The sequence below is a fragment of the Callospermophilus lateralis genome, unplaced genomic scaffold (genome assembly GCF_048772815.1).
Source record: "Callospermophilus lateralis isolate mCalLat2 unplaced genomic scaffold, mCalLat2.hap1 Scaffold_349, whole genome shotgun sequence".
Lineage (NCBI taxonomy): Eukaryota > Metazoa > Chordata > Mammalia > Rodentia > Sciuridae > Callospermophilus > Callospermophilus lateralis.
Window position 1 is genome coordinate 470,751 of NW_027513993.1, and position 27,894 is coordinate 498,644.

The window sequence follows — 27,894 nt, forward strand, 5'->3', positions numbered from 1 at the left end:
AACAAAACAGAAATTTCATTCACTTAAGTCTTTAGGAAATGGTGAACACATGAACTGGTATGTTATCAATTATAATAACAAGAGTTAGCATTTTTAAAGCTTGCCATATTTCTCTCAATGTTGATAAATATTATCATTAATTCATACAGTAGCTCTAAAAATATATTATCAATCTCCCCACTTTACTTATGAAATTATAGAAATGAAACCATAGAAACAAGAAAGAATTTGTCCAAGTTTCCATAGATTCAATGTTTTATGCTGATATTTGAACAAGTCAGTAATGATCCCCATATGATCATCACTCTGTATTATTACCAAATTGACAAGGGATATTATAAGGAAGAGCTCTGCTAATCATATGGTGTGATGCACAGAACATTTACAAACATTATGTTTCTGGCAGGGGAACAAAAGATAGGTTCATAACAGTGGCTGAGAGCAGGTGACATTATTGCAGCTGGCCCATTAAAATACCCATGCCACAAAAAGTGATCCTGTGTTCATCATGAAAATTCAGTTAAGGGAAGTGTATCTCCAAAGAGCAGGTTATTATTCTGGCAAGCTTGTTATTATTCTGATAAGTTTGTAGTTCTCATGTCACTGCAGTCAGAGATCAAAACTTGTTTGCCTGTACAAATGAGATTTATGAACTAAACTTGTCAATATTTGTTAGTAATTGATTTTCCCACCTGAAGTTACTGAATGTAATGGAACAGGGTATAAACCGTGCAATTAATCTTTTTATATCATGGCTGTTGATTTGAGGTGTGAGAATGCATTGAAGCCATGTGATTTCAATATAATAGCTTATCTTTTAGGAATGCTCTCAAAAATATAAATGAAGTTAAGTTACATTTAAAAGTCAGGAAGCATGAGAATATAATAAGTCTAATTCTCTCTGTAGCATGTTCTTTTTTGAACAAGAAAGAATTGTCTCACAATAGTCCTTTTAAGCACTTCTATTCAACTAAATATATGCCTAATTGAAGAAGAAAATTGCTACTGAATGTGTTTATCAGCTAGCATTTTAAAAAGAATTTTTAATGCATACTATGTTCAATCATGCAACTCATTATATTTGTTGGGTGTACATCATGCAGTAGACACCTTGCTAGAGCTGAAACATGAAAATTAAGTAAAATAAACAAGAATTGGGGTTACACATATCAACACATGATCTTAATGACTGATAGAGGGATAGGGAAGACCATAGGAGAGCCAAGAAAAGGCATCAAGTGTAAAATCAAATGGTTCAGGCAAGACATCCTGTGCCTGATGTTTGGTGGCACTAGAAGGATATGGAGAAATGATCTTGAAAAAGAAACTAAAAAACCCAAAGTGAAAGGGAAAAGATGGTATTTTAGAGAGCAATGCAACCACACTATCAGACCTGTGAAAGTAGTATAGAGAATTATACATTGTTAGTAATTGCTATAGAAAATACTTGAGAGGAACAATAATGAGAAGATGAGTGATTTAGGTCAAAGAAGACCTTAGACATACTATTAAGTAGGTAGACCACATGCTAAGGGAGATCAACACTGCTGAGCAGGGTCACAGGGGCTTACATTTAACCCCTAGAAAAGTAACTTGTTGGATGTATTTGAAGAGGATGAGACTGTGAGCATTTCTGGATCTTCAAAATCTTGACAAAAGACGGAGAGTAAGCAGGGTTGTAAAGAGACTTGATTCAACAGGCTTTGAGGAGTGATGAGGAAAACTAGGGACACTTGCAGCCCAAAGAAGACACAAGATACATTAGCTGACTTTAAATTGGTAGAAATGGACACGTGCAGGGGTGACAGAATTACTTGTTATGTTTTGAGGGAATAGGTAGGACTGAAGAAGAGAACATATATAAACACAGATTTCAGATACTTAAAGCAAATATTTTTATATTAGAACTGTAAACATTTATAAGGGGTTTCCTCAGGAAATAGTACACACTGTGGGCGATTTTGGAACTGCTCCAGTAAGTTCCCACTTTGCTAAAATGTACTTCAACTTCCATAAACTTTATTGAGATATAATTTATATGCTAAAAAATTCACCCGCTTCATCCGTAAAATTCATTCATTTTAGGTATCATGAATGTTGTGCAAGAATGTGGTAGTTTTTAGAAAATATTTTAAATTTATTAACTCTATATGTATATATTGTTATGTGTTTAATTTTCTGGAAATTTTATTTTTATGGATAAAAATTGTGATGGGGTCAAGGAATAAAATAATTCTGTCCCTGAGGAGTTTTTAATGATAAAAGACATTCTCTTGCCTCCTGTTTAAAAGTCATTTGTTCTTGTGTAGGTAGACCTTGGTGCATGATTTATATTAGGTACTCTCCAACGTGACAGACAAGAACTGCTACTTTATGTTATTTTTAAATTTAAATTCATCATACATTTCTAAGAACATTTTAGAATACCTCTCCAATATATTACTTGATAGTACTTTCCACATTCATTTTTAACTTCATGTACACACATGTATTAATGTTTTAACAGACATATTTGAGAGTACCTTAGAGGTTTTATATCCCCTGGATACTAAATATTAACATGTTTCTCCAAAATCAAAGACAACTAATTTGTCCCAATATTGTTGAGGGTTAATGTTAACAATTTGGTTAGTGCAGAAATAAATACTTACTCATACACTTAATCTCAGAATAAAGTAAAAATAAACAGAGGTGAGTTCCCTGTAATTTCAGGCAATTCTGATGCCCAGCCTATGGGAAACTACAAGTCAAAATTAGTGGCTTTAACGTTTTTATGGTTTAGATATTAGGTATCGCCCAAAATATTATGTGTGAAGCAATGCAAGAAGGTTTAGAGAAGAAATGATGAGGTTATGAGAGTCTGAACCTAATCAGTGAGTTAGTCCCCTGGTGGAATTGGCTAAGTGGTAACTAAAGGCAGGTAGGGTGTGTACAGAGGACACAGGATGTCTTTGGGGTATGTATTTTGTATTTGGTAAACGGAGTCTCTCTCTTTTCTTTTTCATCATCATGTGAGCTGCTTCCCACTGTCACACTCTTTCATATAATGTTCTACCTGACCTCGAGGCCTAAGGAATAGAACAGGCTGTCTATGAACAGGACCCCTGCAACTGTGAGTACTCAAATAATCTTTTCCTCCAATAAAATTGTTTTTTATCAGATATTTAAGTCACAGAAATGAAAAAGCTAACCTTTATTGAAATCCTATGCTAAGCGGCAGAAGGAGACCCTCTTACCAAGAAAGGTCACTGACTAAATGTTTTCTCAGGGCCAATTAATCTGTGTTTACAGACTGACTTCACTTCACCCACTTTCATATTGCCCCACACTCTGTGGCAGGCCCAGTCTGATAGGCAGAAACTTTCTCAGCTCTCCAAGATCAATATCCCTGAGCCCTTCCCCTATCTATGATCTTTGAAGTCCCACAGTATCAGATTCACTGAGGGAAAGATGGGATATACTGCAAAATGATATAAGTGTGTTATCTATACAAAAAAGGGTTGAGACATTTGTGAGGCCCAAAGAAGTAAGGTTGCCTAGTGTAGTTACGTGCTACAAAATGTTGAAAAAAAATGCGTGGCCATTTGCACAGAACCAAGGACTCAAATTGGATAACTTTGCTACCAGAAATTTATAATCATACAAATCATGTTTCATCAGATTTTATGTAGTTTTATATTTTCTGCCTTTTGATTAGATTGTTTATTCCTTTTACATATAAGGTCTTTGAATTAATATTGAATCTGCATTTGCCAGTTTTTTTTCCATAAGTTTTGTTTCTTTTTTCCTCTATTCCTTCTCTACTGTTTCCTTTTTCATTAAGTGAATATTTTGCATTGTAATTTAAATCCTTATACTTTTTTTCATTGATTTATTTTTTCTTATACCTATTCTGAGGTTTGACCATATACACCTTATCAGATTCAAATTCCCTAACTGAATTCCAGTACTATCTAGAAATATTGCTCCTATATATCTATGTGCTTTTATTAAATATGGTATAAACATATTTACACCAACCTTTATGTATCTATGTCACAAGTCTAATAAAACATGGTAATAATTATGAAATATGTCTATTAAGGCTTAATAAAAGCAAGTAATTGGAGAAGAGCTTCAGATCTCTGGGTTCTCAAGGACTCTGTTTCAGCCTGGGCAAATTCTCTGAGCCAGTGCTCTAGGCATTGGGTGTAGACTTCCTGTTCTGCCTCTCATTGTTCAGGGTGTTTGGGCCCCACATTATTAGTCTCACTGGGATAGAACCTCCAGCTGTGTGTGATACTGACTGGAGGAGAGATGCTACTGGTCCCTTAGTCACACTCACTAGAAATTTAGCTTCTGAAACCTGGAGGTGGAGGGGATGAGAAATATTGGCAGCCTGACCCTCCTAGCAAACCATTATCTCTTGATTGGCTACTGAAGAGAGGGAAGACATGTCTCTTTAACCACAAATACCCAGGGCAGGCATTTCTACCAAGGTAGCTGGGACATAATAAGGAGGGAGGTAGTGGCTTTGGGTCCACTGCCAAAGTCTGTTGCTTTTCACAAATTTTTGTTTACTTACTTGAGTAAATAGTTCTTCTTGTGCTGTTAGCCTTTAGAAAAGTTTTGAGAGACAGTAAATAATTGTTTTTTAGTTTGATCATTTTTTTTTAATTTTTATTTGTTTATTTGTTTTACCAAGGAAGGCCTCTGCAGAGTTCCACATTGGCCATTCATTAAGTGGAATCTTCATCAATTTTTACAATTCTTTTCTTCCTTTATATTGCACTTAACCTGCATTTTATTTTTAAAATATTTCATTATTTGAGACTCTACCCATCTTGGAAATGTGAACATCTTTCTTCCATGCAATGTAATATGTTAGGGTCTGTAAACAAGTCAAGATGGCGCCTGGCATTTTGCCAGAGGGAGTGGTTTGTGAAGTAACGCCAGAGAGCCATTAAGTGTGGAGATTCCTTATTGGTTGACTGCTGTATCTAGTTTATGTTAATTAAGATACGCTGTGTGGAATGTATATATACCCCTCCTATTCTACAATAAACGTCTCCCACTCCTGCTGTATCAATCTACACAAGTCCCTTGTCACCCCCCGGTTATTTTGCTGCAGCCGGACCCCAGCAGATGGTGGCCCATATGGGGAGCCCCAGGACACTCGGGGGTAAGTGACGAAAAAAAAAAAGCTGCCCGTCCATAGATAGGAAGGGAGCAAATCTGCTCGTCCCTAGACAGATAGGGCGAGAGGACAAATGGCCATTTCGAGAAAATGGAGAAGATTGATACAGTATGTTTGTGTCTTGTTTTGTCTTGAAATGTTGTATTGTCTTTGTGACGAAAATATGGAAGGGGTGAGAAGTAAATTACTAAGAGAAGAAGGCACCCCAGTGGAACCAAGAGGAGTTAGGGCATGTGTTGATGGAAGTCCAGGAACTCTAGTCAGAAAGAAGAAAGTTCAGAGGAGCAAGGATTATCAGGAAAAATGTTGCAGCAAAAGGCTATTACTGAATCTTTTCGTTACTGGAGGGTGCATGAATTGGCGTGGCACGGCGGCTGCCATGTGCATGAGCCAGTCATGGCACAGCAAGGACTTTCCAACCGGTGGCAGCAGGCTCTTCCCCGCCCCCCCCGCCCGGGGAGCAGGACACCACTGCGAGAGAGCCCAAATCCAAACCTGACCCAGAGGCACAGTCTCACAGGCTCTTGCTCCCTGTGCCCAGTGGCAGTTTGAGTCCGGAACACTCCCCGGACTCTCCCTGGGTCCATCTGGGGCTGCCCGGGATGCTGCAGGCGAAAGATGGCCCGCATCCCTGAAGTTTGATCATTTCCAAGGCCGGTAACTACAATGGTTCCCCCACACCTGGAAGCTAATGAGTAATGAGCAATATTAAGGCTTATTTCAAATGTTAAAAAAAACCTTGAGATAATGTACTAAATTGTTCAGAAGGTTGTTTTCTTAGCACCTGCTGGAATACTACAGGATTTTCTTTAGCATCATTGCTGGAGTTCCTGCCTTTGTCCCAGTGCCAGTGAGGACGAGGGTGGAAGAATTTCCAGTGTTGCTGAGAACCAAACAAGACTTCGGATCAAGCTAGCTGCCTGCAGAACTTACCTGGACTGTGATTTAAGCTAGCTGCCTGCACAACTAACCTAGACTGTGATTTACCTGAACTGTGAGTTAATCTATTGAGACACTGCTTTACCTGGACTGAGACAACAAACTGTAATCTACAACAAATTGTAACTCGATATCTTTGCTAACAGTGTCATTGCTGGTATTATTTTTCCAAGGGCTCCTTTCATGGAGCCATCAATTGGCTTGGAATTGTGGCATTTTGTATCCTCCCCTTCTGCTTGTAGCAGATTATTTATGGTGTTTGTGTAAAAATCACTATGGTTGTTATTTAAATTAAACAAAAGGGGGAAATGTTAGGGTCTGTAAACAAGTCAAGATGGTGCCTGGCATTTTGCCAGAGGGAGTGGTTTGTGAAGTAACTCCAGCGAGCCATTAAGTGTGGAGTTCCTTATTGGTTGACTGCTGTATCTAATTTATGTTAATTAAGATAAGCTGTGGGGAATGTGCATATACCGCTCCTATCCTACAATAAACAATGGCTCCCACTCTTGCTGTATCAGTCTACACAAGTTCCTTGTCACCCTCAGGTTATTTTGCTGCAGCCGAACCCCGGCAATAATATTCAATTAATACGGTAGATTCCAAATAAGATAACATAGCTTGTATATATTTCCTGTAGGTGATTCAATCTCTTTTCTTTCCCACTGCCTTTTAAATTATTTAAAAGTAGAGACTAGTTTTGTTCATCTTTCTGTTACCAACTGCCTGGGATAGTAATCTCCACAGACAACTTGCAACTTACATTTTGCACTTAATTTGATGCACAGAAACAATTATTCCAGTTTATATGACAGCCAAATATTTCCACTAGAAGGCAATAAGAAATTTTAACATGTTTTATTCAGGAAAACCAATTTATTTTTCTGATTTGCAGAAGAATTTATTAGCTTTAATACTCAAATTCCTAGATCCCAGAAAAAACTTCACATTCCCAGACAAAATAAAAATTTACCATTTTACTTATACTTAATACTTGGAGACATGTCATAATTTACAAATTTGATTCAAACAGAAATACAACTTTGTGTAGTTAATTACATACATTTTAAGTTTTTTGACAACATATTAAATATTCAATGATTTGCATAATGTATGCATAAAATAATATGTCAGGCTGACGACTTAACTCAGTAATATAGTACTTCCCTAGAATGCACAAGGCCTTAAATTCAGTCTACAAAACAAATAAAACCTCTAAATAAATAATAATGTGTCTACAGCATCCTGTATTTTGTTACCATAGTAAGCAAATTTCATTTACTTTGCTCAGTCTGACACTGACATATAAGTGCACTGCATAAATTGACTATTACTGAAATGCAATGAAATAGTTTGAAGAACACTTGTTTTCTGGACAGAGTGAGTGATGTAAAATATCACTCATTCTTTTTACAGTTAGGTGTGAAATCTTTCTTTCTAATGCACACTATTCTTCATTTCTACAAAATTTGGAAAATAATATGTACCCGACTGTGTAACTGTCTTGTTAAAAAGATAAAATGTGTTGCTTAGACCCAGAATCACACGTGTCAACTTGCACTGTGTGTTTTTGTGTGTGTGTTTTCCCTTTCTCTGTCTGTCAACATTATTTCATTTAATTTCCAGATAAAATATACTTCCATACCCACAAACTTATGCTTAGTTCTAGCATCAAGTTATGCTATACATTATCTTCAACTTTAAAATACCTGAACTACGAAGCTCCGCACAAATCTCTCAAACACAAACCATGGGCACAGATTCTCAGGCTCTGTATTATAAATGGTTTCTGTGTTTGGCTCTCATTCACCATTTTATGTCACCCAGTTTTTAGATTGTCCCCTGGTGAGATTTGGTACCCTTTTCTCTGGATGTTCTCCTATGAGGAAGCCCCCTGACTTCTGGAATATGGCTGAAACTTATACAGACTAGTATTTTTCTGATGTCCTGCCTTCACATGACTGACTGAATCCAGTGCCCAATGAAAGAGTAAATGTTGAACAAGAGCTATCATTTTTTTTATTGTGATATTTTACCCAATATAACAATTGGGAGACCAGTAGCAGAAAAAAAAATTGCCATGATCTAACTGACAATGAAACCACAACTATAATTTTTGAACATTTCAAGAAGACACGGCATAGTTTCTAAATATAGAAGGGCTTTTCAGGAGATACACGTTCCTAGAGACAACAATCACACACTTTGAGTTTCCAAGAGTCTTCATTAAAATATAAGGATAGATTGATATTTACTTGCAACTAATCCCAGCAGTACCCTTTTCAATAAACAAGAGACATAACAATAAAGTATGTTTGTACCATCTTCTACTTACTCAGTAATAGTTGAGATTTAAATGAAAAACTAAATACTTATGATATATAAAACAATTCATACAATTTTTCAATGACTATTGCAAAGAAAACTGGTTTAACAATTGAATAGAAATAAATTAAAAAAAAAAAAAAAACAGTAACCTGACCTGTGAAGGCTACCTGATAGAGTACAGTTTTTATTACTTCTTTGTAAATGAGTTTTTAGAAATGCCTCAAAAACTTTTATTCTCTTCATTAGGTAAGCATTCCCCTTAAAATTCTTTCTTTTAATTTACCTAAATAACTTCCTCTGAGTTAATGGAAATGCTAACTTTGACCCTGTCCTAATTCTCAAAACATTTTGTAAAAAGTACTTGATGGTATTGAACTATACTAAAACTATTACATCTTATTCTTAGGTAATAAAATGTAAAAATAATAATTCAGGTCAATGTAGAAAACAGTCTTTTGTTTAGGTAATTATTATATATCAAAATCTCTTCATTCTTATCTCTAAGTTGCTAATATTTTGTTGTTGTTGTTGTTGTTGTTGTTGTTGTTGTTGTTGCTTTTGTGTTTGGACAGCTAATGAAATGAAAATCAATTGAATCTATTTGCAGAAACATTTTAATGAAAACTTCAGCCATATACATCAACACTCAGAGTGTAATTGCTTCCTTAACAATAACAATTAAGCTTTAAACTTTTTTCTTAGAGATCTCAGTGTTTATATGAACCTTTTTAGGCAAATATAAGTTTAAAAAGGTTCGTATAAACACTGAGATCTTTATTTCTTTCATTTATTTATTTCTTTATCTTATATTTCTCCTTATTTTTAAATTTTTCTTAATAAATTCAAAGTTGTATCTCAGTTTGGATAGTTGATTGTTTGTTTTAGATGTTTAATGACAAACTAAACACATTATAAAGTTAGAATGGTTAAATAGTTGGCACTCTTGCTGGGACATGGGACACAGTGAAAGGGGAGGCTAAGGAAGAAGGATTGTAAGTTTCAGGCCAGCCCAGGAAGTTCATTGAAACCTTGTATCAAAATAAAATAAAAAGAACTAGGGACATAGCTTAGTTGCAAAAACACCCTGGGTTCAAGAGAGTATTAGAGAGTAACACACACACACACACACACACACACACACACACACACAGAAATGTTTCACTTCTTTGTTTAAATATCTCATTTGGATATAAGTAATATGCTTAGAATAGGTGTCTAAAGAGGTATAAATATAAAATGTGTTAATAAAATTATATATATATATATATATATATATATATATATATATATATATATATATATTAGAGAGAGAGAGAAAATTTTAATATTTATTTTTTAGTTTTCGGTGGACACAATATCTTTGTATGTGGTGCTGAGGATCGAACCCGGGCGGCACACATGCCAGGCGAGCACGCAACCGCTTGAGCCACATCCCCAGCCCCTAAAATTATATTTGTTATGTATTCATTTTCCTTTAATTTTCTCATACTTTCCTTTTTTTTTTTGTTTGGTATTGAGGATTGAACCCAGAGATGCTTTACCATTGAACTATATGAACTATATTTTCGTTCCTTTTAAGTTAAGACAGAGTCTCACTAAGTTGTCCAGAATAGCTTTAAAATTGCCACCCTTCTGCCTCTGCCTCCTGAGTACCTGGGATTACAGTTGTGCACCAAAGTGACAGGCCTGTTTTTGTTGTTGTTGTTGTGGTTGTTTGTTGTTTGTTTTTTTTCTTAAACAGTCACACATTGTATTCTAACTATGAATCTTTTGATACATGTGCATGTCAGTGTTCAGACTCCCCTGTACTCTGCCATTCTCTTGTTCTATGTGGACTATGTATTTTGTCTTTAGATACTCTCAGAAAAAGATTTTTTTTTCTTTAAAAAAACATCATCTGTTCCCAGAGCATTATATGTGACCATTTGTTCAATTTGTTGAGACCTTGAAGCAGCTTGCTGTAATGGTGGAAAATGTGGTTTACACCAATACTAAGCTTGGGTTCTGAACTTGATGTCTTGAATATAAAACACAGGTTCTCAGCTTTGTTATGTATTGAAACATACAGATAGCAGGGTTTGATAATACAAATAAAGAATGTGCTTAATAAATGTAGGCATTTCATCCCTAGAAATATTTCTGACTCTGGATCTTATGCGTCCTTCATTGGGCCGTGGTTCTCAATTCAATCCAGCTATTTTCTGAATTCCCTGCAGCACTAAATGCATGTTTTGCCTTTGCTCGTGGTGTTCCTATGAAGGGGCCTCAAGTCCTTATGAGTGACATCCATCACTTCTTTCCTACAAAATCCTCCTGTGTTATTTCTTTTGTCTAACCTACATGTTTAAATTGATGTTAATGTTGGTTTCTCAAAAATGAAAATAGCAAAACAAGAGTTTTGTATTTTGTTTTGTTGAGTACATAAGAAGTTCCTTTCATTATAGTTTATCAGTGAGTTCCCTGTTCAGTCATAGGGCCTTGTACTTACATGGGTGCACTGTATTATTTTATAAGAACATCTGACTGCTCTTATTAACAATATCCAGGCTAGAGGGTAGACATGGAATTTCTTAATTTATATCAATGAGTGTTAAACATACTTATCCTGAAGTACTTTCCAGATAGCTTCATCATAACTACTTCATATTAGTGCCTTGAAGTAGTATGTTTGTTCATGTCATCATTAATTTTATTTACTGTCTCTAGGAGCCACAGCAAAATGGTCTGGATCTGTTTGCTATTTTATCTAAAGCAATTTACCATTTGTGTCTTAAAAGCTTATATTATGTTTTAAAGAATTTTTTATTTCTTTTATTTCTTCTAAGTAAGCTTGATTTCCTACAAAACTAGACATGTGTACTCTTTAGTTAATTTACACTAAAATTATTCACATTCTAATAATTCATTGAATGGTTTATGACAGATTATTTCATGGACTAATTTCTTTAATTTTCTAATGATTATTGACTTTTACCGTATTTTTTCAGGAAAATATATGATGATTATTTACTATGCATTTAAAATAACTAATTATTATAGGTCAAACACATACATACACAATTTCAAATTAGTGTGACAAAATAATTATTCTCCAAAAGCAACTGAAGAAATTATAGAGAGAATGAATGGAGCCAAGTGTTGTGGTACATGCCCATAGTCCCAGCAGCTCAGGAGGCTGAGGCAAGAGGAGCAAAAAGTTAAAGCCAGTCTTAGCAAAGGTGAGGCACTAAGCAACTCCTGTCTCTAAATAAAATACAAAATAGGGCAGGGGATGTGTCTCAGTGGTTGAGTACCTCTGAGTTCAATCCCTGTTACCATCACCCTGCACACACACACACACAAACACACACACACACACACACACACACACACACACACACACGGTAGAAAAGAAAAGAAAGAGAATGGAAAGGGTTTTTTAAATGTTTGCTCCCTCAGCACTTGGAGATAAAGCAAGTAACCTGAACTACTACAAAAGGAAAGCATAGCAATTCAGGTCCATGATACATCCCATGTTCACCTGGGTGGTCAGAACTCCTGAGGAGTTACCTAAGGCAAAACAGGTTGGCCTCTGAAATAAATCACCATCCTTTCCATTACAGTGACACTGCGTAATTGAATGTATTACTAAACTAATATAAAATTTCTTTGTAAATTAAAGCTAATTCTTTGGCTATTTGTTCCAAGGCTTATAATAATGAGAACTTGGGGATCTAGCTGTATTTCTTCAAATATTTTGCCATCCTTTCTGAAGACATGATTTGATCTTCTGGTATCTTGATTTCTCTCTCTGTAAAATAATATGAGCTATTCTATTGTGTGTGATGTGAGACATGTGCACATTCCAGAACTAGTACAAATTAAATATGATGATATCATTATATGTTGATAGTCGCTTGATACCAATATAAATAAATCCTTATTTGGATATAAGGTTTGAGGGAACAGAATTTTTTTTTCCTAGTGAAAACAAAATAAGCAATGCATGCTTGTAAGAGTGTTGTTGTCATTTTGTATTGTCAACTAGAAATATGGTATATGAGCAAGATTCAGAAGGACCAATAACATGATAAGAGCATGTCTACAACAAGTATACCTTATTGTCTCCCAGGGGCGGGTTCCTGCTGAGTTTACAAGCAATGGTTACCCAAGGTGATTAGGTGAGATCACAGTTATGAAAATCAAATCACTGATAAGTTTTAAAATGCATTTGAACAATTATGAAGACATGATTTAGCACCACTTTTTTATTGTTCAAAAAATCACATTCCCTATCACTAAAATAATTTCTTATACTCCACTTCTTTTCCTTCATCCTAGACTTCTGCTTTCACAGGTACCAAAAGAATATGCATATTTCATTGCCAATTCCAAATTACTGAAAGAACATTTAAGAGACATAGCGTAGTGGAAGGAAGTTACCTCCATCATTGGGAGCAAGGCTATGACAGGGATAGTGAGAGCAGGACTTTTTTTCTTTGGTTTTCTGGTCACCCCGAGGTGGACAGACATTCTATGCCCCAATTTTCCACTGCATAAGATACTGAGATGCCACAAGTCAAAAGCATCTTGGCCAAGAATCTGTGAACTGAAATCGTAAGCCCAAATAAGTCATCTTTCATTTAAGTTTATTTTTCTCATGTATTCTGTGACTTTGATGAAGAGCTGACTAACATGGTACTATTTAACAATAACCCCCAAAATGTGCAAGTGAAAACCTACTTGATTCAATACTTTTATTGAACAAGCTTTAAATGCAATATGCAAAGTTAATATTTTTGAAGTAAAACATGTATCCTAATATGCAATGCAATGTTATTAATAAAATGTAGTATGCATATGCTTATGAATATATGAAAGGGCATTTTTCCAAATCTATCCTAAGCAGAGGTGTGTGTGTGTGTGTGTGTGTGTGTGTGTGTGTGTGTGTGTGTGTTGGCCTTTCTTTCTTAAGGGCTTACATACATGAGGATTTTGATATTATATTTATAGAACTTATGCTCTAATGTCATAGCAAAAGGAAGTTTGATCAATCTCTTCTCAGAAAAATTAATTTCCTCCCCCACTCTTTTTTTCCCTTTGTGTAAAATGATTATCTGTTCTTAGCTTCTATAAATGCAGTTAATGAAAGCTATATGCCATCAGCATATTTGCAAGTAGACTTCATACAAAAACCAATTTCAGAAAAATAATTCTCTTGAGGGTCCTAAATCTTAAGGATAGCATAGTTGTGACAAATTCAAATAAGGCAAACTCCCCAGAGATTAACACATTCAGCTGTTACTGCAGTTTCTAAATTAGTGTCCCCTTTAATGCATGTTTGCCTTGAGTTTCTTTGAAGTATTTCAAATCAAGTCCTGTCTGCTTTTTCTCTTTGGTCCACCAATATTTATACACAATATCTTTATGTTTTTCATTTAACATTTTTGGAGTTGTTTCTTCTCATTTGATTCTGCAGGTTTTCAAGTGATGTAAGAATTCATAATATATCTTTTACTGGAAATTAGTTTCAACTATTGTAAATAGTTAGCTCTTCCTAACTTAATAAAATAATCCACGAAGAATAGTTTATGGCATAGAAACCAACACACTATTTGTTTCTTATTGTAAACTTGAAACATACTTCCTTTTCTAGAGTCCAGTTGGTTTTATGACTCTAGTAAGTTTTTCCTGTATTATATTTTATCAGTTAGTAGAAGAGAATTATTTCTGTTTTCATGATCACTTTTTATTTTAAAATACTGTGATTCAGATCACAGTATTCAGATACTGTGATCTTAAGGAAAAGTAGTACCTATAAAACTTTATAAAATATTTATTAAGATAAAATATTTAATACTTTTTAGAACTGCAGCCTTATCTCTTTACTTTGTATTTGCAATGTGAATTTTAATTATATATATATATATATATATATATATATATATATATATATATATATATATATTCTTAGAATCATTTAAAGAGTGTATGCACTACAAGAATTTGTTATATATAATGATATATGGTCATGATCCATAAAAAATATATATGCAGTGTTTCTTAGAAGCAAGTCCTATTAATTAATTACTGAGTTTCCCATGTATTGTTCTATATTTGTAAACAAAATATTTAATCATTTTGATTTTTGCATCATACAGAAAATATTTACAAATGAATAGTTTGCTATTTGGTTGTAGTTTATAATATAGAAATCAAGTCATTAATTTAACCAATATTTATTTATCTACCCCTATGTTCTAGGTAATTGTATTAGTCAGCTGTGTATTGCTTTGAGCAAAATAACTCTCAAGAATAATTTAGAGTAGAAAAAATTATTTTGGGATCACAGTTTCAAAACTTCAGTTTATAGTTGGCCAACTCCATTGCTCTAAACTTATGATGTAGCAGAAGAAAGTCACAAAACCTATGGCAGTCAGAAATGAGGGGCAGGAAGAGAAAGGGAGGGAGGAAGAGCATAGAGACAAATATATTATTATAATTATATATATGTAATATGATGTGATATATAATATAATACAATTCAAGAACCAGGCTTCCAGTGGCATTCTGTATTGTATTGTATATAATATTATATACAATACAATATATATAATATAATACAATACAATTTTTTATGGATCATGACCATATATCTTTATATAAAACAAATTCTTATAGTGCACATATTCTTTAAATAAATATATATATATATATTATAATTACATATATAATATAATATATGTATCATATTATATATAATACAATACAGAAACCAGACTTCCTTTAGCTATGCCCCATCTGCCTACAGTTACCACCCAATAATCCACTCAAGTTATTATTCCATTAAATATATTAATCCACCAATTATCTTCTAGCCCTAATCACTGTCAAAAATCCCTACCTCTGAACCACTGCTTCATGGAGTGAAGTTTCTAGAACAAATTATAACATTAATGTTTGAGGTATGTGGGATTCATCAAGACCAATGCAGAAGAGAGGGGATTGGTGGATTGTGATCATATCTCAGCTACTATTAAGACTGATACAGAAGAATTGTGAATTTAGGTCAAGCTTGGGCAACATAGTAGAATCCTGACTCCAAATATAAATAAATAGATAGATAGATAGATAGATAGATAGATAGATAGATAGATAGATAGATAGATAAAAATCCAGTGAAGAGCAGTATCTGGCCTTCTGAACTTTATATGCTGAAGGAAAAGTAACAAATCACATATGCAGCTCATAGAATGTGGCAGATTAATCTAGAAATATTTTATACCACCACTTATTTTAATCATCACAAAATTCCTGCTAAGGAAGATAAAAAAATAGAATGGACATTTTTTGAACATGTAGTATCTCCCCATCCAATTTTATCAATAATTAAAATAAATTTTATCTGTTGCCTTAGCATGCCATATGGGAAGCTTGGCTTCACTTTTGTGTCTCTTCCCACATGTGCTTTGTGGATAAATGTGTATTTTTGCCCATCTGATTAAATTTCTGGTGTATTGAAAAAGTAGCTAGTAATAGGTACACATGTTGCAGTCAGACTTGCCTCACTAGAAATCATTTTTATGACCTTTATTGTAACATGTTCTACCACAAAGGGTAGACAATACTAGGGGCAGAAGAAGAGAGCATTAAAAGGCAAAGGCTGGAAGAACAAAGGGGAAAATATTTACAAATTAAACTAAGACTACTAGGGAACTGTGTGGTAAGTTTGCCAGGCAGAAAATCAAAGCCAATCTTTCTTTGAAGCTGGTTTAGTTCTTGGTGATGATATTACTTCTGGCTTTACTGTGCTCAGTGTAATGATAAGAATAATAGCAGTAATAAAATATCCAGAATAAAAGATTAACACTACTAAATTTTACCTTGCATAGTAACACTGTTAAAAGATATTAAACAAAGAAAAAAACAAATAGATTGTACCCTAATGTGTCAAATAATTATATATTTGATATTTAGTTTTCAGAACATATTTTCACTATCATTGTTAAGTGAGCAAACATGTTTTTACACCAAACGAAGATGACTCAACAGGATATTTCCACAACTGGCATGATTCAAGTTTGTTGTTTACTCCATGAACATGGACCAGTTTCATGTTTTCAAAACAATTCTGTCTTTTGACAACTCTCACAGAATCAATTAGATCCATCTTCATCTTGGAAGCAGGCACTACTCATTAGAAGAAAGACTAGGGTGTGACTTTAAAATAAAGTGGCATTGCCCTGACTCCTATGACATAAACAATGAAACTTGAAAGCCCACTTGTGCAGGATAATTTCTCTGAAATGTATCTTTCTTTTCCTTCTCATACCAGGATCATTAATTTGACAATTTTCCTGGGTTTGAAACTGTCCCTTTACCTAAGGATGTGTTCTACTTATGTAATCTTTAAATTTTTCTGCATGAAAGGGTTTTGAAGTGCTGCATTAGAAGGACAACTTTTGTTAATGTTTTTTGTATCATCATGTAATTCAACAATTAAAAAATTGAATGTGATTTCGACATATGCAATTGGACTGTTACCCCAATTCTCTTTTATTAAACTGTATAGAGTTTTAATCAGTGTTTTTTTTCAATGTTTTCATTATTTTTTGTTACAATCTTCAGTATTTCTTTAATAGCTTTACACATTTATTAAAAAAACTATAATTTTGTTTGCAAGGCATTTTCTACTCATTCTCTTTAGATTAACTGGAACTGAAACATGTTGCAATGTTGACATGCAGAAAAACAGCCTGAGCCCCATGAGTAAACTGGCCAGTACTTGACCTGAAAAGTAAGGTATGCTCATTACTATAATTTTTCTCCCTTTTTGTGAGACAGATGTGCTTCTTTTAGAGTTCTGTCCTTATCACAGATGTGCTATAGAAAATAAAGAATCTGTTGTGATCTGAGTGGCCATGCTCCCCTTGTATATATATTGATGTTGTAACCTGCAATGTAATGGTATTACAGGTCAGCATTTTGTGGAGTATTTAGGTTCAGAGGTGAAACCCTTATGGATGGTATTAGGGACCTTTGCATTTCTATAAATTATGGGCATTCAGAGTCATCCTGCATAAGGCACAGAAAGAAGAAAAGAAGTATAAAGAAAGTTTCTGTCTACTTAGAGACAGAAGGTAGATGGTAAAACCATTCTGTTGAAGTTCAGAGAGAAATAAAGAACCTACTAGGAACTGGAGGAAAGGCAATATTTATTATCAAAGATCAAAGAACTTGGGGAAGTGTGTTCACAGTCTAGCATTTTGTGGAACATAGAACTTTCAAGGTGTGAAACTTACTATTTAGCTGAGTTTTCTACACAAAATGTTGGAGAAGAAACTTGGTTCATTCTAATTACTTACAGCAAAACGTGGAGGGAGATTAACTAAAGATGGAATGGTTAAGCCAGTGGAAATCATAATCTTAAAATGTGGAAATAGCTCATCCATACTGTAAAACATGAGAAAGTGTGTTTAGAAGAGCACAGTAGGGGTTGGCAGACTACTAATTTGATAAAGGGATTCCTGTGGGTGTGAGCAACAGACTCTAACCACCATAACAACAAAAGCCAGGAGTAAAGATGTCATCACAGCAGCAGCAGCTCTGCCAAAAAGAACTGAAGAAACCAGTGAGAAAAACAAAAGAAGGCTCGCAGACTTCCAAAGCCCTACAGTACCTTCAACTGAGAACATGTGCTTTCCTTAGTTCAAAAGAAGGATTCCAACATAATCTAACCTCCCTAGGGCTAGGGTCATGGCTGCCTTCCCAGTGATTTCACAGTGCAAGATCAATGCCTGTAGAGCCAAAGGGTGAGGATGCCAAATAGAGGGCTGGGAGGCCACCTTCCTACATGGGTAGGGCCAACATAGAGAGCAACAGCATGTGTAGAGTCCTGCTCAGGAGTAGGGGTGATGTTAGCACCCTGATGAGTGCAAAAGCCTGGAGCTCTGCCCCAGTGGTCCAGGAGGGCAGAGGACTGACCGAGAGAAGGTTTATTCTTAAATCTTAGGGCTGAAGGGAGTCTGGCCTGCTGCAGTACACATTCACATAGGACTTGTCATCACTTTTGCATTGCCTGCTTTTCCCTTTTTGAATGGTGATGTCTGACCTAGGTCACAGAATTGTATTTTGGGAATACATAACTTGTTTGGTTTCATTGGTTCATAGCTGGAGGGAATTTTTGCCTCAGCATGAATCTTACCTTGAATCTCAACCATATTTGGTTTAGATATTATTTAGCTAGACTTTGTACTTTAGACTCAAATGATTATGTTGGAATAATTTGAGACTTTGGGAGCTCTGGGGAAGGAATGAACACATTTTGAAGGTGAGGACAAGAATCTTGATAGGTCAGAATGGAATGTTAAGGACATAGTGCTTGTGAACATCTCACCCCCTTAAGTCATGATACAAAATCTGAATCTCCAATATGATGGTATTAAGAGATGGTGCTGATTAAGCTGTGTGAGTGGGGCCCACATGCTCCTAAACAGTGGACCACAGAGAACTTTCTGTCTCTTTCTGCCTCATGACCACTGAAGAAGATGACCACCATCTTCTAAATATTCACCAGATACCAGAATTGCTGGCACCTGGATTTTGAAAGTTACGGCCTCCAGAAATCTGGGAAATAAATGTTTATTGTTTAATTCACCCAGTCTGTGGTAATCTAAGACTACAGCCTAGACTGACTGAGCACCCCATGGGATAGATTCAGATGAATACAATAAAAAAAATACATGCTTTCAAACCACTTCTTCAGATTGTGCTATCTACAGTGATGTGCTTTCTACCACTGAATACATGACACAATTTTTTGGTATTTACTTACCACATGTCATAAAATCTTAAGAGATATGTTTATTCCTCTCTATATCAATAGAGTATTTTTGTTTTAAAAGACTACATAATGTTTTCTTAATTTGGTCCAGAATAGTTTTTATTGCTGTTCTTTATTGGTTCTCAAGAGTTGAAGATGTGTAAGGTCAGTTAGCAAACAACAGAATATGGGAGAAAGTCTCAATCCTATTGCAGGATCAATGTAAGGAAAGGAAATTTTATCATCCATCCACAGTGCTATTGTAAGTTATAGCTTTATGGGAGGGAGGGAAAGAGGAAGAGAGGAAGAGAAGAGAGAGAGAGAGAGAGAGAGAGAGAGAGAGAGAGAGAGAGAGAGAGAGAGATTGATTGATTAGTGAGGAGGTATTGATAGGAAAGAGCTCTGTGCAAAGTCTGGATTCGGGTCAGTTAGCAAACAACAGAATATGGAAGGAAGTCTCAATCCTATTGCAGGATCAATGTAAGGAAAAGGGGATTTTATTATCCCTCCACAGTGCTATTGTAAGTTATAGCTTTATGGGAGGGAGGGAAAGAGGAAGGGAGGGAGAGGGAGAGAGAGATTAGTGAGGAGGTATCCATAGAAAAGAGCTCCATGCAAAGTCTGAGTTCTGGGCAATTCCTTAATTCATCTTACTCTTGGACTGACTAAATGTGTTTTCATTGTCTCAATCTCACATTCAGAATGAAAAGTCATTACAATAAGAAAAAAAATTGCTTTCAAATAGCAAATGACAAAACCATCCATTTTTAAACACTAACTTTGGGGACAGAAATTTTAAAATAATTATAACATGGCTGCTACATTCTAGGCACTGTGAAAGTGTCTTAAATTAACTAATTTGGAAAATCATTCTTTGAACTTCATTTATTAAATCTTTCATAGATTAAAAATTGAGATTTGTTAGTTTGTGTGACATATCCAATAGCTTATCTGTGGTAAATGTTGCAAGGAGGACTGATACAGATGTTTTGTCCAAATCCTACAGCACTTCCTCTATTCTTATATATAATTTATAGCATCGTATTCTATATGTGAATCATGATGCACTTTTGGTCAGAAAATTGTTATTTGTTAGTTTTTGTTTTGTTTTCAAGACACATAAAAAGAAAATATTTCTTATTCTTACCTAACAGCACTACTGCCCACATCCAGGTCTTGTGCAGTTACAGCGCCAATTATGGTCCTGACAGGGGTGTCTTCATAAACTTCCATGGTGTAAAGTGGCTTGCTAAATACAGGAGGCTCATCTACATCCAGAACACTGATCTTCACTGTAGCAGTGTCTTTGAAAGGGCCAGCAGAGTGAAACCGGTGGTCAAGGTGAAGGTTGGAGGCCTCTACTTTAAAAGTATATGCCTTCTTCGTTTCAAAATATAAAGGCTGTAGTGAGGACAAATCCAAATTGAAGTGTTACATTTTTTATAGAATGTGGCATAAACCATGAGCATCATTTCAGAGCAATGCAAGTTGGTATTAATTATACTGGTTTTGAAATGTCTCACTTTTATAATTAGTGTGTAAGTAAAGCACAAGGTCAAACTTTCTGGGTAACTCATAAACATAATCTTTTGCACATATTAAATTTACATAATGTACTTATGAGCATACATACTAGATAGGGGTTACACATTTTATAAAAGCAGTTTGAAATCAGTTAATAGTTTAAGGAAAGCACTTCTCACATCTTATCCAATACTGACATCTAGTGGAAGCAAGCAGTGATAAAGAAATGGAACAAAAATGGAATTGTATAATTGAAAATTTCTAGATTCCATTTGTAAATTTGGCATAACAGCACATTTTTAAGTTCATTTTTCCTATTGTGACATTAGTATCATTTTCTTTTAAATAATTATGAATTAATAAGTCGTTTTATTAGAAAACATTTGTATCAAGATTCAAAATCACACACAATGGTAATTATGAAGAGTGTTGGTCTTTTGTGTTCTCAGAACTCCATATAAATACTGGTTCTCCCATGCATTGTCAGTAAGTATCACCAAGAATTCAGGCTTCCAACATATATGAACAAATTAAAGAAGGCATTGGAACAAACATACAAGTCATTTTCCAGATTTTCAGTAATGCTCAATTTTAACTTGCTACTATTTACATTCACCCTCACTGTAAATGTTAGTTTTATTATGAAAGTAACTGAAAATGCTATATTCCAGAAATATGGTGCTACTATGTTGCTTTGTTAAGTGATAAGCTTAAGTGTAATGACTCAGACTTCTAATCTCCAAGGAAAAACTAAGACAACACAAATTTAACATTAACAGTGAATACGGGGACCCTTAAGTTTCTGTTTGCTAAAGCAGTTCCCTATAGTGTGACCACAATGATTTGCTAATTGCCTTGTCAGCATCTGTTCCTTTATCTAGCACACCAGAGGAAACTAAAGGAGGTTTATTTTCACTTTTAAAGACATGAGTATTATTTTATGTATTTCTTCTGAGAAAAAGAGAAAAAAATCACTTATGTATTTAAAAACTCTCACAATTCAATGAAATCTGCTATGGTAAAATCAGTTATAAGTCTTGTATATGCATCAAGTAAGTCTCCACACAATATTTTTAATGCATGAGACCATACATTTATTCCCCTTTAATTATTCCCTTCATTTTATCAAGTTCATTATATTCTTATTCCTATTTTTATCTTTGTTCTATGCAAATAATTGATTTGACTTTCTGATAATTTAGTCATACCTGTTAACATATAACATTGATTTCTTTCAGTTTTTATTACTTTCCTGTTAGAAATGTTTATTTCTCTTAAAACAAATAGAAATAAAATTGATAATATGGCCACTGGTCCCATGATTAGAAATGAAATATCTAAGAAAGCATAGATAGAGGATAATTCCATGATGATATTTTGACCCATCTCAAGCTTGACTCTCATGCTTTGAGAAAGGAATCAGACTCAAGAAAATACAGCTAATTTCCAGAAAAATATGTCAAAATGTTATTTAAAACAAAAAGAAGAAATCAGTACAAATAGTGAGAATGAACAGTTTCGAATAAATAAGACCAAAACAAGACAGGACACATATTTTAAATATTAAGGACTATAATGGTGAATATAAGTTAGGATTATTATGTAAGTTTCTGAGTAGTGAATTAGTAATAATTTAAATTCTTTACAACAATAACTTTCGTTTGGAAAAAGGAAGAAACAAATAACAAATTAAAACTTTCACCACTGAATTAGTTAAAATATAAAAGGTTCTGGCAAGGCAAGAGGTATCCCCTTGGAAAAACAGAAAGGTACAAAGGTAAATAAGATTTTTTTTTCTCTCAGCATTCAATAAATTATAGAATAAAGGCATGTTGTCTAATGGAGAAGTTTGAAGAAGCAATAAATTTCATTTAAAACACCATAGTAGTTGTCTGAAAAAAAGAGAAAAAAAAGTAAATTGAAAGAGTTCACTGGCTAATTCAAATTAAAGAAAATACAAAGTTCTTCTTGCATGTAAAAAAATAAGTGCTCCATAAATGTTAAACAATGTATTTTCCTGACAGTGAACCCTAACATCTATCTTAGAGCAATCTAATTTTAACAACTTTGGAGTCCTTGATTTCAAAGCAAACTGAGTTGCCCCAGCTCAGACTTATTCTCTTTTGGGCACCAAATCCACGGCTATCCTAAAATGTAGGCATTCTTACCAACTGTTTCCCATCTCTAATTTTCCTCTAGATGTTGAAATGCCTCTGACTATCTGTACTAATGTGTATATTTGTATATATAGCTTATATATTGTATATATGGTTTTATTTTCCCTCTTAATAATACATTACATCTGTCTGGATGAACTTGACTCTTTACTGGTAAACCGATTTCAAGCCAGAGACAGAAAGAGACTTCTGAAACATTTTTCGCTTTTTTAATTTTACTTTTATTTTTAGGAGATAAGACATGATGTATGTTTTTAAAGAAGTCCTGGCCTATCACAACAGGTAAGAATTTGGCAGTGAGGGAAATAGAGAGTGAGATGAAAGAAGCTTTTTGTACATTTAGATTTTTTTTTTTTTGCAACCAAAACGTTATTTCCTACGAAGATCAAAGAACAGGAGAAAATTGTAAGAGAAATGCCACAATTATATTCTATGTAGACTTCTTCACGACTCTGACCCTTAGGCAAATTCACAAAATGGTGTAACTCTGAAAGAGCAAAGAATCACCAATCATCTCTACTTGCCTGTACTCACCCATCTGACAGACCAAAGCCATATTTGGAGGGAGATTTTGTAATCGACAAAAATTCTAACATTTGATATAATTATAGAACAGAAAAGATTTTTTTTTGGTAATTGCTAGAAAATTGGTTCTATTTTTGATGGGATTAAATAAATTTGAAATATTTATTTTTTACACAGTACTTTGAGAATTTTATGACATTGCTCTGGGCATATTTAATTCAGGGAGCCTTTCTAGAAGAATAAGAAAAAGACTGACTAAAGAGAGTTTAACTGAGCAACTTCTTTGGATTTTTCTGTAACAAAAGATTAGTAAGATCAGAACTTTTGGAAAACAATTCACAATATAGGAAATTGTGCTACATAAGACCGTGACTATGGTGAATTGGAGAATGGTATATTTAGTTTCTCTCTGGAATACAAAGTGAGAGAAGGGTCAAATTTTCACCTTTTACTTCTTTTTGTTACATTGCTTTATTTACTCTTTGCTGAAGTCCAGATAATTAAATATACATAAAATGTTCAGTGACAAATAATTTTTGTTTCACTTAAAAGGAGGATAAGCTATTTTTAATATTAAATATCAGAATAACCCCCTGGGCTCTTTTAGGCCTCCTGTTGTTTCCAGATAATGTTGAGTGGAAACAGGTACCTATAATTACAGATACATGAGAACTGGAAAAAAACAGCTGTGGCAGACAGAATTCTGAGATGCTCCCTATTTTTGTCCCCATTGCCCCCAACCATTTTATGTAATAATTCTGCTCCTTAGTGTGAGGGACTTGTGAATTAAATGGCATATTACTCTTGTCAACTTGTTCAGTTCTGTGGAAAAAATAATATGAATATAGAACTAAGGCCCTTAATCATTTGACATTGACTGAAGACACATTCTGGTGATGTCTGACCTAGCAAATGGTGCAAATGATTCTGGCTGGACTTTTTTTTTTTCTCGGTGGTGCTGGGGATTGAACCCACGGCCATGTACATGCAAGGCAAGCACTCTACCAACTGAGCTATATCCCCAGCAGCTCTGGCTGGTCTTGAGCAAGTGAACATGTGAGCACAGGAGCCAGTGTGGCAAGTGCCTAAAGGATACCTATGAGGATTGAGACTTGATCTCAGCCAGGAATTAACAAAACAATCATAAAACCTCAGCAAAGTTAATTCTGCAGGCAACCAGTTAGCTTGGTAAAGAGTTCCAACCTTGTATCAGATTTCAACCTCAACCCACACCTTCAATTCAGCCTGAAAAGCTGACAGTGAAGGACCAGGGATTTGGCTTAGCCGTCTTCCCATCTATAATGTTATTGCAGCAGTTTTCATGATGAGCATCTATCAGTTTTACCAACAAAGTGAAGGGAACACTCCAAAAATGAACAAAAAACAATGTATCCTTGGCATTAAGGCTGTACTCAATCACTTTGTAGGTCTTCACAGTCAAGAGAATAGAAAACTGTGAAGGGACACAAATGAGCGAGGAGTGTAATGTTTTACAAAATGTACTAGTCCCTTTCAAGATAAGGAGTTAGAAAACAGATTTAAATCAGACTGAACCATGATGAAAATACATTAGAAAAACACTCTTCCAAAGCAAGTTTATATACCAGCTGAACAATAAAGATAAGATGTTCAGAACACATATTATTTTGAAAGAAAGTCAAGTTTTTCATGAGTTAATTTTATGATCAATAAAGTCAATTCCTCTCTGAGAGAAGAGATGGGAAAGCTTATATATATATAATCTCCATTGAAGAAGGAATTAAATTCAATATTTCACTAAAAATAATCAAAGATTTGATGAATAATTGATGTTCTTGTACCACATGAGAAAGTCCCTATAGTGAAGAAGCATGCAACAAAATAAAATGTGGATATTTTAAATATAGGCTTTACTTTTGACAGTGTTCACAGTATTTCTTATACAGTTAAAAATTATATAACTATAAATAAAAAATTGCCATTTTATTTAAAGAATAAAATAAACACTACATCCAACTTATCTCTAAAAATATTACAACAGAACTACTTATTTAAAATGGATTTAGTTTTTCTTTGCAAAGTTATTGCATTCCAGTCTTTTGTAATACTGAAAATATTTTGACGGTCATTTAGCAAGTACCTGAAAGACCATGGACATTAGTTCAATGTCTGTTTTTTAGTGACAATAATTTCTGGAACAAATCTAGTAACAAAGACAAAATAAATCAAAACAAAGGCAATAATGTCAGGGCTTCTTGCTACACATTGTCAATAATAATTTTCATAAAATGACAAAAGGTTTCATCAAGTATTATAAATGCTTAAGTGAAATATATGAGTCACATACATGTACAGTATAAATCATTCCTATCTGGAGAGGCCAGTTATTTTTTTTTGTCACATATCATTATTCATTGCAATGAAAGTATATGCTTTTCAAAATACACCATAGTTGAAAATAAGCCATGTGATTTTGAAAAATGTATCCTTCTTCCATGCACTTCAAATTTCCCATTAATGAAATCAATAAAACACTGCTTTTCTTATATACTTTGCAAAATATTTTGAACTTTATATAGTACGTAAGTGAACATGAAATGTTTTTTGTCTTATCCAACAAAACATTAATACCCTATATATTTTAGAGATTTTCTTTAACAAACAGGACAAAACATAAACACGATAAAGGACTTCAAATAAGAAAAATCAGATATGTCATAAATGAGTGTCATAAGTACAACAAGTGCTGTTGCAGAAATGCTGAAATTTTGTAAAATAAAGTAAGAGACAACCAGTTTGGGAAGGAGGGCTCAAAAAAACCGTTGATGATAAGCAAGGGAGATAATACTAAGTAACAGGAAAGTATTGAAATTCCTGTGAGCAAGAGACTTCCATGAGAATGTGGAACAGCTCAACAACTCAGGTAGACACCTGCAGTGAATTTGGTGTGGGTGAAAAGGAGCTTGTACATGTGTGTGACAGTGTGTACAGAGGCTGGTAAAAGAAAATATGCAGCCTGCTTTTGACCTTTCCAGCAATGGGGACCAGATAAAAGTCTAAGTAAGATAATCAGATGTAGTTCCCACCCTTCATTCACAGGATGAAAGAGTTCCTGAAGGAAGATAAGGGGTGAAGCTGGCAAATACTTAGCAGTGTTGGATGGGAGTATTAAAGAAGGATATAAGCCACAACATTAATTTCTGCTCAGAAGAAATCACTGGCTAAGCTCTTGCCCTGTTTTTGGAAAACAAAGGTCTAAGGGAATGGTAGAAACCTAAGAAGCATTCTGGACTTTTTGTTAAAAAAAACTAGAAAGGACAAAAATAAGACAGGTCACATGTTTATTGGAGAAAAAGAAGGAATATGGCTTTATACATTTTGAGGTTGAAAAAAGCATTAAGAAATATTCAAATAGAAAAATCTGCAAAGCAGTAGAAAAATTGACCTTGGTTTTGTTAATTCGGGGTTAATTTAGAGTTGAATCTATTAAGAAAAGTTGGGCAAGGTATTTAAAGAATATAAACAAGGTTTAGAAATTAAAAAAAAAAAAACAAGAGAAAGACAAATATTTGGAAAAAAAACAGGAACATAATATTTGTAGAAACAACATAAGGAGTACCCCTTTCTCTGAAATTAGGAATGTCAGAGTTACTAAAAATAGAATTTTTAAATTTTATTAATTTTTTTGAGCATATAAATTAGTCTACAATTTATTTTCATTTTATTCCTAAGAGATATTCTAAAATTTACCACATGATGGTGCTGTTACCAAGTCATATAGTGTGGAAATAATTCTCAGTCATATAAAATGATAAAATTAATGAGTTTTACTGATTCATGAGTAAATATAAAATATAGATGCCCAATGGAACCAATTGAGGCCACAGCCTATTTATAAAAGCGTTCTGTTGAAAAGTCAAATATTTCATCTCCTATTTAAAAATCCTTCTACTTTACATTTAATGTGATCTTTAGTTATGTAAATTCAAAATAAAAATATGCTAAGATAACATCAAACTGGTTAAACTTTTTAATTTCAAAAAATGTTTTACTTATTTTATAGTAAATAGGCCACTACTTCATCATTCTTCATTTTAAACAGATGCCACCACTACTTTGTAGTTCTTAACAGACATTTTTATAGAGATGGTACAGGACTCTTTCTGAAATTCTGCAGGATATTAAACTGTTCTTTGTATAACTGAAGTATTCACTCTACTGTTTTAATTACCTAAGTTTTCATTCAGCAACAAGCAAACCAAAGTGTTTCTCAATATATTTATCCATTTAGAGTTTTTTAACTAATGTAAATTCCTCTTCATTTTTATATTCAATAAGTATATATTTTATTTTTCTCATAGGGAGTAATTACTAAGATATAGTTTATTTGTCTTTTAAATATAAGAATTTTTTTGAATTTAAAACAGCTGATTTTCTAATTGCAAATA

The 27,894-nt window shown here is 34.0% G+C and overlaps 1 pseudogene; it reads right to left on the reverse strand.

The window, feature by feature from the left end:
* LOC143637789 (cadherin-12-like) overlaps window positions 1-27,894 on the reverse strand; it is a 79,076-nt pseudogene that overhangs the window by 28,900 nt on the left and 22,282 nt on the right.